The following is a 10,911-nucleotide window of genomic DNA, read 5'->3' on the forward strand; positions in this document are numbered from 1 at the left end:
TATTAAGCAATTTTACCAACCATTATAATACTAACAGTTTGCAATTATTGTCCAAACACAATTTGACAATTCTGTTACTCTACTGCACCTCCTGCATTGACCACAGACTCTGAGGCCAAATCACAGACAAGACCAATGGAAATCAAAACCATACAATCAAGTTTGTTCTCTTGATATCAGAAACACATTTTATTCCACATGTACATACAATTTGGTATAAATTAAGATGATGTGAATTTGATTGCACTTATTTCTTACCTAGGATGGTGAGAATAAAATGAGCAAATATAATACTCAGTACATGTATGATTCAATCAATAGTCTCATCTAACAAAATACGCAATAGCTTAGGGCAAAACTCATCATAGTAATATGAAAATACGGCTTCTACATATCACAGATTAGGCTGCTGAGCTTGGATGAAAGCTATCGGTACTCAAAGTGGTCACTCAGACAGAAAATGATTATAAACTATTTATAGGCATTTCTTGGGTAAATCAAGCAGACATATCCTCCTTCTGCTATGTGTGAAGTCGTTTCCATGGTAGACTGCAATGATAGGGTTACAAAAGGATACACTACAATTAATCTGACATCTTACCAAACTGAAATAGATGCGCTCAAATTCACAAACGCACAGTTCGCCAAAAGGCAAAAAAATGTAATTCTAGACGAAGAAAAGCATATAGCTGAAACATTAAATAATTTAAGTGGGCAGAAAGTAGTTTGTGAAGATGGTGCTTTCTAGTACCATACACACAAGCATTTGAACACGTAAGAAGTGAAAGTATACTACGGGGAATATACTTTTACCCTTCTATTCTGACAAGGTGTCTTAGAAAAATCCCTCTTCAAAAACATTATGAAATATTATAAGCCACAAGCTGTCTACCGTACTTGAATGGTTTTGTTAGCAATACAGTTCGGTGGAAGATGTTAGCTCCAGGCATTCTATACATGTATTCCCAGTAGAAATATACAAATACAGACAAGAAATAATATATGTACACATTGGATAAAATAACACTCAAGTAGGTGGGGGGAAACCTCATCATACACAGGATTTTATAACCTCCAGAATAAGTTACACTTATGAAGTCCAAATTAACTTTAATATGGTGTTGTAGATGGTACTGTATTGCAAAGTGTAAGATACTAAAAATAAATGTGAAGAGACTGCATACATTTAAAGCAAAACCATCAATGGCATAGCAATCACTATATAGGCATAAATGGAAAATTGTAGATTGAAATTTTCCCTCATTTGAAAAATACAAACAATTTCCATTTCTCACTTGTACATGGCTTTTTTCATGGAAAAATTGCAGAAAAAACAAAAAGAATGTTTGATTTTATTATACATGACATTGCAAGGGTTAATGATGAGAATGTGAAACGAATGCGACTTGGTTAAGGTCTGCAAGTGCTTGTGCTCGACCAAACCTGGTTGACACCAGGATAGTGCATTAAACTGCCATTTGATAGGAAGATGGCCGCACAGCCCTGTCATGTAGTCCCAAACATGAATATGACTTCTGTGGTAAAAAATGCACTATGTGTCAGCACCAGCACTTGCAATTTGCACTTACAAAAAAAAAGTTAGGAGAGACAACAGTAACATTCAATGTCCTGAACTGTCGCCTGGCACAAAATAACATTAAAAAAAAAATTATGAACAAAGAAGAAGTCAAAAATGAATTTGAGGGCCACATACTACCATATCTTGCAAAGGAAACCAGGTGTGGCTTCCAAAATATCAATAAAAGAAAAACACAGATCTGATCTTGTATACCACTAAATACAAAGCTTGATTGCATAAGCACATTCAAAAACTATATTAGGCTTACTTGATTGTCTAGACAAGACAGAAACAGTTGAACTTGATAAAGTGGACCACCATCCCCCAACACCGTGCGGGACGGTGAGTGGACCAATGAAACACAAAATAATGAACTTTAAATTTGGTCTTTCATAGGTATACACACAAAACTCTGGCCAGGTATAATACAACTGGGGGTCAATGAGAAGGAAAAGTTGAGCAATGTGAAGAGTGGATGGATATTATCACTTCTTGGCTAATGTAAAGGACAGTAGCAAAGACCTATCCAATTTATATTGAATACATGTGCTGGGTACAATGTCTTATAAATGCTCAAGATTTAGATTATTCTAGGACGACAGAGTTGAAGTGGAATACCAGGGTAAACACTCCTGTGACAGACAGCTAGTGAATGCACAACTTTACTCCTTCACAGATTATAATAAGAGCCATTTTTTGCCAGAATTACTGTTTTTTTTAAGGTTTTTACGTAAGGACAATACAATTTATAAAGGATTATTCTCTGCAATAAACCAATTTTGCCAAAAAACTGAAATTGTTGACCTTGCCTTCTTGACACTTTGGCTACTGGGACTAGAAAACTTAATAGTACACTCCAGTGTAGTCATGTTCAAAGTAGCTATCTTCTATCATCAAGGCATTGGGTGGGGTGAACCACTTGCTGAACTAGTGATGAAAAACATGAAGATTCCTAAGACCAAGTTCTGAATACATCATTGGAGTGTTTGGTTTATACTCTGTGGAGGAATCAATTGCAAACTTCACTGTGATCATTAAGACAAGTGCTATCAACTAACTTCTATCTTGTCCTTCAGCAATAACTATGGCCCAGGCCCAGGCAATGGCCCAGGCAATGGCCCAGGCAATGGCCCAGGCAATGGCCCAGGCCAAGTATATCACTTATGCATAGTGTAAATTTTAACCCAACTAAGTTCCCCTCCGGGTCATAAAAAAAATGAATAAACCTCAGCCAGTGTCCTTGGCCAATCAATGAAAGTTCATGATGCACTCAAGGTGAAGAATGTTCATTAATTAATTCATTCAAGAAAGTACTGCAAAATACTTAAAAATAGCCACATGTTATTTTAGCAAATTTGGCCTAATGCACAAAATAACAGAATCCTAATTTAGCTTAAGTGGCAACAATCTCATTGTGAGAATACACTTATTTTAATTACTGCGAATTAGAGACAATTTGGTATATAACAAAATTTAAGAGCAGCTAAATTACCTAAAATTCTACCTAAAGTATACAGTGTTTTACGGTATTTTAGTGTGATTTTGTTCCAGTGTAATTCACAAGCGCAAGTGATATATTCTTAATTTTGATGAAAAAGATATCACAACATGATATTCACCTCTGAAAGATAGGAATTTTGACATTAAGCTACGAAAAAAAGAAATTCAAATTTAAAACCAAATTAATAGTTTTTGGTGGCAGACGTTTTTGGTGATAGAAATACTGTATTTCTAAAGATGCAATAAATATTATTATTATTATTATATTCATGTGACAGTACAGGAAAAGTCAATATTGGGGTCAATTATTGTTCAAAATGTAAGAAGACCAGTTTATCATCAATTAAATTAATGAGCTTCACATATACACACATGCATTAACAAACAAGTTAAACTATATTATAGTACATGAATCTAAAACAGTAATGGGAACAAAATAATGATTATATCAGTTCATCACAAGTTCATGTTTTGTGATAGCTAGGTTATTTGCAGTCGTATTGTTTCATCACACATGCAGACAGCCAGCCATTATTCTGGAAAGTCATCAGAGCTTACGTTACACTCACGTCAATCTTGTACACCTGCATATTCCAAAAATTTAAATTAAGTGATATAAAAATTTAACGCAGGTGTACATGCAGGTCTTTATGTAAATACTGTTACTTACATACATGAGTAATGTGATATGACTCAAAGTTATTATATTGCTTCTCATATTACCCTCGAGTACAATGTATTCTTGATAATATATTCCAAATTGGTTTATTGGGCTTTTATTTTTTTTTAATTGTTCATTTTTTTTATTTTTATAATTTAGTCATATTTTTTCAAATTTATTTTCTCAATTCTATTTTTTAAATGTTTGACTGCCAATACCAAATGATTTCAACAACCTCAATAGAAGACCTTGTATCTTGAATAACAAGCTTAGTTAACCAACCAGATAAGGCCTTGTAAACATTGATTGTGCTATTTGTGTGCAAGCGTCAAAGATCAACCATGGCTGTTTATAAAGCCTTCTTTGATTGGTTATTAAAATTGACACAAATGAAATCTCAAAAGATACGAGTTAAGCATAATTGAATAAATGTAAACTTAAATATTGAGGATGCACCAAGTACAGCATTATGTTTGCATTACAGAGGTTGGAAGTAAAACAATTCTTGTAACAACATTAAAACAGTATTTATACAAGTAATGGCTTTTTTTCTAAATTTACAGGTCTGATATGGAGTATAGTGCTTTAACTGACAACCTCTGAGGAGTCTCTGATATTTTTATATGATAATTCATGCACTTTTAGACTGTAACCATACTGGAATAACAAATGCTCGTACTGAATTTCTGAATGCAGTTAGCCTTTATAATGAAAGTATCCTTAAACTATCAAAACAACAAATGTTTACAGAAATTTTAAGTTCGAGAGATGGGTTCATTGCCAATAGCGCTAGCAAATTTATTGACAGCATATTATTTTACTATAAGTAATTTTACTTTAGTTATTTATATGTATTTTCTTTTGTCTCGTGTGTGTACTTGTGTTTTATTATATTTAATGTCTTTTGACCACAAATAATATAACAAAATATTTAATTTAGTGTCAAACAAAATATACTATACTATACTATAATAAGCAGTCATGGTGAGTTCGTTATTAATCACCATCTGGGGTACCGGTATTATTACATAGTCCTCATTTCTATAATAGATGTGAGATTATATAATATAATATATATATATGATCAAATGTGTAATGTACAAATGTATGTGTAAAGTTCAAACTTGATTGGGGCAGCTATGTATGAGAAATGGCTCTATGGAACTACATTTGTTTAAACACGATGGGTGTCATTTTTGGCATTAAAATGGCTGCCGATTTGTTTCTGATAAGTGTGGAAAATAAAGTATTATTACAGCTCTTGTTTTCATGAAGAGAATCTGAGGAAGTGCTTTGAAAAGAGTTTGATCAAGAACTTTTATGGAAATTGGTCTGGTTGAGTATTATGTTTGCTGTTTTGGGGAAATATGTTATGAAATTGGTAAAGGAAAAAATGAACTTTCAGTTTCAGCAGTAGCTGTAAACATTTAGTATAAGTGAACCAAATGGCCACCTGTCGGCCATCATAGATATATTTGTAAAACCTAATGATATGTTCTGTATCATAGTCTTGTATTTACATGAAGAATTAAATCAAGAATCAATGTATGTCTGAGTGAGAGCATGGACGCACAGTAGGAGCATTAACACAAATACAAACATCCAGGGATGCATTCTTTAACCTCTGATTTTTTAAATCACTTTATCTGTGCCTACAGGGCACTTCGCCTCAGCAGAGCTCCTACCCACCCATTCATGCATTGTTCACACTTATATTCACTTGCTTCCCAAGTGTTGATCTCACTCAACTGTAACTCAAGGTTAATCTGCTCATTTTCAAACAGGTTAGGGGGTTTCCATTACAGTCTGAGATCAAACAGGCTTTAAATGCTGTTCATCCCACAGTATCTTCCAGTGGAAGGTTCAAGACCAAGTGCCACACACTCAGCATCATCAAAGTTGTTTGCCTATGTCGCAACTCACTCACTAACCAGCAATATATAATATGCATACAGTGCTTACAGTATAGATTATTTGGTACCAAACCATAAATACAATGAAATCTCAAGACTCCTGGGAGTATATATTCTGTTCACATCAGATTCAAACAGGAATTTTGTAATGCACAGTCCCTGTTTAATCATAGACCCTCTAACAGACTGTTAGAGGGTCTATGGTTTAATGTTAAAAACCATAAGCATATATACAATTTGTTAATATTAGGTGAGTAACTAAAAGTTGTTTTGGTGTGTGACCTTATATAACAAAGTAAAAAATGTCAACAGCATAGCACACATCATTTAGTATAAAAGTTCCTATTCTTCATCATTGTCAATCATAAAATGACCAAAGCCTGTATTTTATTTGTGTTCTATCTCAAAACAAAACACATTTATGAATAATTTAGCTCCTAGTCCTGTGTATTTTATAACTTCAAGTATTGTGAATATGCAAAAAGCATATCATGTTGCAGTACTGGAGAGACCTGGTAGATGGATTGAGTCAGCCATCTTGAGTAAACTTTACAAATCAAAGGTGACATGCATCATTCTCCACTAGTGGCTACTCTTTCCACCAAGTTTTTTAACAACTAAAATTGTCACAAGTCAATCATCTTCGATCAGATGATATAATTATTTTATTTGCATATGTATGAAGTGAATTGCTCAAAGCATGTACAAAGACTAAATGGTCATGTTGAGTCAACTACCCATAACAGTTAATGCCACACCGAATGAGACGACACATACATGTATGCCCAGTTCCGAAAATGTCAAAATAATTGATGAGTGACAGAGTGTCAGAGAATTGTTAGCAGACACCGACATACATGTGTAACATGATGTATGTATAAAGTTTCATGAGATTCATCATTAAGTTGAAGCTGAGAAAAGAGCCGAGTTTTTATGCGAAAGATCACTCAAAATGATGTGCATGAAAGTCCTAAGATTTTCCATACTGATACACCAACCAGGAATAGTTTTACTTTCCTCAGGCTATTAATGCACATGCTCACTTATGATACAGCCGAGTAGTTTTTAACGATGATAGCATTCAATCACATCTATCCACCTACACCTAGTATAGTTTATCATTGACATTTAGAAATTTCAGTAGATTATGAGCTTCCCAGGATTATAAAAACAAATCTCCCATATAATGACAATAAAAGATTATCTTTGAACTTTATCTCTTGAATTAAAGACAGTACTTTGATGCTCAATGTATTTCGCTTACTAATAGAAACGTATCTCAAATTGATACAAATTACATTGTCAAAAATATGCTAATTTTTATAATTAATTATGTAAGCCCAATGTTCTTAGCATAGAGCAAATATGGCAGTAAATTTGAATAACAACAACAAATACACTGTACAAGTTAGACATTGCTGATTTTCCTGAATTTTCTTCATAAATAAATTGAACCATTTTGGATAAAAACAAACTTTCAATCAACTATTTATCAACAAATAATTATTCTTTGTAATTTTGTCACTCTAAGGTGATTCAGGGAATATTATAAAAACAATTTGTCTACTCCAACACAAACTTTTAGAATATGGAAATGATACCAGTACTTCATAAAAAATTATTGTCGATAGAACCTTACCCTTGAATGAATTATTGTGGTTAACTATTTGGAGAAATGCCAATAATCAGTAGAAATATTTGATTAACACTTACTAGTAGATGAAGTACATGTATGAAATGCAACTGATTATCCTAGGAAGTAACTAATGTAAGGTAATGTGATGTGATAAATCAATACTTGAACGATCCTGGTACAAGGAGATAATCATAATTCAATTTTGAAGTATTGATTTAGGGTAAGCTGGAGATGAGGAATAGTTTACCCTAAGGGTCTTGCATCATTCAACTTTAAAACCATAATCAAACGAAGAGAAAATGAACATTAATAGGTAACTAATAGGCAGAGCAACTCACTGCTTTGTGTCCACATACAACTACTTCATGTTTTGAGTTTAAGTATATCTGTAATTATCTCAATTGTGCTTCCATCTGTTTAACATTTGATTTAAATGTAACCGTATTGGAGCACTTAACGTAAATGACATATGTGTCTATTATGGTCAAAATATGTCATATTTCAATGATCCACCACATAATAAATGCAATGTTTTGCGAATGTGTGTTTCCGTTGAAAATGCATATACAATTACCGATACATGTATATGTTCATCTATAAAACGACTAATTTTTTTTCATTTTCAGTTCATTACCATATATTTCATATAACAAAATAAAATACATTTTAATGATCTAGCACACAATGAATTTAGGAATTTTAATACTTTGAGCAATGCTGGTACTACCTTCACCACATTGTAAGGTATTTATTCTTTTTGAGCACATGGACACATTTTCCATTGAAAAAATAGGTTTTACTCTATGAGAGTGTTTTCCAGTTTGTGTATTTACACCTTTCATGGACAATATCTCAACACATGCTAATTCAAATTATGCTAATGATATTATTACTCAAACTGATACGCCAATCAGTATGTCAAGTTATAATAAAACAAGCCATGCATGGCACAGTCCCAGTTAGTTATCAAATTTAAGATACATGTATATAGTTATGTTTATAGTAATATAGCTGGAATATAACCATGTCAGGAATATGATTTTTTTAACATTAAAATGATTGATAATTGTATCTAATCGTCAAACAAGTACTTGTCCATATTGAGAGATATTGCTCTGGAACAGCATTCAAAATCAGCCATTTTGAATACATATATACGGTATATTTGTTATACATCATGTTATATATATATATATATATATATATATATATATATATATATAACACATGATGTATAACGAATATATAAAATTTGAATATAATCAGTCAAAGCATTTAAGAGATATGGCTCTAGATGCCCAATCATTAAAACAAAATGGCCAGCAGTCAGCTATTTTGAATCCAATCTGAAAAATAAATGATGTGCATCAGGAACCTGTAATGTCTAACGTGTGTTATAAGTTTGAACAAAATCCATCCATAAATTCAAGAAATGCTTGATATTCGAGGATTTTTTCAGCACAAAAATAGCACACTTTGAAAAAGATCATCAAACCAATATATCCGTATATCTGTGACATGATGTATAATGAATATTAAAAATTTGAACGTAATCAGACAAAACAAGTCGGACATATGGGTCTGGAAACCCATTCATTAAAACAAAATGGCCGCCAGACAGCCATTTTGAATCTGATCTGAAAAATAAAATGACGTGCATCAGGAACCCGTAATGTCTAATGTACATGTATGTACCAAGTTTGAACGAAATTCATCCATAAATGCCAGAAATGCTTGATATTTGATGATTTTTTAGTACAAAAATGACAACCATTCGGCCATTTTGAATAGGATCGTCAAACCAATATATCTATGACATGATGTATAATGAATATTTAAAATTTGAACATAATCAGTCAAAACAAGTTGGAGATATGGCACGAGAACCACATTGATTAATACAAAATGGCAGCCAGTCGGCCATTTTGAATGTTATCTGAAAAACAAAATTATTTGCATCAAGGTCCCATAATGTCTAATGTATATACCAAGTTTGAGCAAAACCCATCTGTAAACAGCTGAGAAATGGTTGCTTTTTATGATTTTTTAGCACAAAAATGGCCGCCATTCGGCCATCTTGAATCAGATCGTAAAACAAAATGATGTGCATCAAGGTCCTATAATGTCCAACGTATATACAAGGTTTGAACAAAATCCATCTGTAAACAACCGGGAAATGCTCAATTTTGATGATTTTTAGCACAAAAATGGCTGCCATTCGGCCATCTTGAATCAGATCATGTAACAAATTGACATGCATATGTATGATATCATGTATGATGTATGTGTGAAGTTTGATTGTGATTGGTCCAGGCATTTCTAAGATACAGGTCCGGACACACGCACAGACGCATGCACGCACGCACGCACGCACGGACAGACAGAGGACAAAACATAAGTCCCCATTTTCGGACTGCGTTCGAACGGGAACTAATAAGTCACTGCCCACAATGAGAGTTACAGGAATATAAAAGAATGACAACATTGAGTAAAATGCAGCAATAAGTCTCAACTGCTTGCTCAAAGGTTTATTGTACTGAAACTCATGCGACAATTTAGACTAGAAGCAAATCTAATCTGGTTATGTCTATCATTAGAACTACATGCATTAGCTATATAAAACAACTGAGTTTAAAACACTGTGCATTTTATGTGATAAAGTATAGATAAGCAGTCTCTGTAAAACTTGTGTGGCAGCTTACCATGTGCATTTGAAAGTAACACTAAAATATGTACTAGACATCTCAAGACTCGAGTTGATTAGCGTTTGTTTGAATATGTGGTGTATTTTTAAGAAGCAACATAGACCAAAAAAAAAAAAACATCTTACTAGTTGAACCAAAATTCTGAGAACCAAAATGTATTGAATGTATTAAAATTAAATTTTGCAGCACAGAATTTGTTCAATAAAAAAATGGGAAAACTTATTATACTCCTTAGTGTAGTTTTATGTATCGAAACATTGACCAGTGCAATTTCAATTTTTGCTGTCATTTTTATTTTTCATGAAACATTTTGTATATGCAACACTTTGTATATTTTTTCTCTCTCAGGATCTAACTTTCAATTTTGTTTGATTTACTCCTGTCAATTTGAAAGTGATATCTGCACCTACCTTTAGATGTATATTCTGTTTGAGGAGACAAAGTCACAAAGTTAGAAGACTGTACCAAGTGATATCTGCACCTACCTTTAGATGTATATTCTGTTTGAGGAGACAAAGTCACAAAGTTAGAAGACTGTACCAAGTGATATCTGCACCTACCTTTAGATGTATATTCTGTTTGAGGAGACAAAGTCACAAAGTTAGAAGACTGTACCAAGTGATATCTGCACCTACCTTTAGATGTATATTCTGTTTGAGGAGACAAAGTCACAAAGTTAGAAGACTGTACCAAGTGATATCTGCACCTACCTTTAGATGTATATTCTGTTTGAGGAGACAAAGTCACAAAGTTAGAAGACTGTACCAAGTGATATCTGCACCTACCTTTAGATGTATATTCTGTTTGAGGAGACAAAGTCACAAAGTTAGAAGACTGTACCAAGTGATATCTGCACCTACCTTTAGATGTATATTCTGTTTGAGGAGACAAAGTCACAAAGTTAGAAGACTGTACCA

Source organism: Saccoglossus kowalevskii, chromosome 3 (genome assembly GCF_978046115.1).
Source record: "Saccoglossus kowalevskii chromosome 3, keSacKowa6.1, whole genome shotgun sequence".
Classification (NCBI taxonomy): domain Eukaryota; kingdom Metazoa; phylum Hemichordata; class Enteropneusta; family Harrimaniidae; genus Saccoglossus; species Saccoglossus kowalevskii.